The sequence below is a fragment of the Triticum aestivum genome, chromosome 7D, assembly GCF_018294505.1.
Source record: "Triticum aestivum cultivar Chinese Spring chromosome 7D, IWGSC CS RefSeq v2.1, whole genome shotgun sequence".
Classification (NCBI taxonomy): domain Eukaryota; kingdom Viridiplantae; phylum Streptophyta; class Magnoliopsida; order Poales; family Poaceae; genus Triticum; species Triticum aestivum.
In genome coordinates, this window is record NC_057814.1 from 61,474,349 (window position 1) to 61,475,048 (window position 700).

The following is a 700-nucleotide window of genomic DNA, read 5'->3' on the forward strand; positions in this document are numbered from 1 at the left end:
TGACTCTGTTGTCTGCCTATATTACACTCAAAATGCAACTGGTGACGCCCGCGTCACACCTCATCCTCAAGTAAAAACAAACACGCAAGCGTTCATTGCCCTGCCCGCTTGCATCTCCTCTCCCCTTTCCCTCTACCTCGATCCCCTGCTTGCAGCACTAGGGTTCCTCTAGCAAGCCGTCGCCACTGGTCCATCTGGCCTGGTCCTCGACGATGCTCTGTCCAGCTAGGCTACATGGCCGGCGGGTAGGGGCAATTCTCCCTGGCTGCTCCTCCCTCTGGTGCCACCCCTCATTCTCATGGTCTCCAGCAGCTGCTCCACTGTGATTCGTCCAACACACTACTCCGGCAGGCGCTGCACAACTACGGCTAATGCCACACTGCGGCAGAAGGCACCTTATTCCCCGTCCCCACCTCCCAGGCCGTGGCCTTGAGGTGCTGTTGAAGGATGAGCTCATCCAACAAGGTGAGGATCTCCTCTGATTTTTTGCCAAATTTTCATTCTGATCCACTATACGATGAATTGCTATGAGCTGCTTCTGCTGCTGCTATATGATGCATTGCTATGAGCTGCTCCTGCTGCTGCTATATGATGAATTGCTATGAGTTGCTGCTGCTATATGATGAATTGCTATGAGCTGCTGCTGCTGCTATATGATGAATTGCTATGAGCTGCTGCTGCTGCTGCTGCTGCTATATGA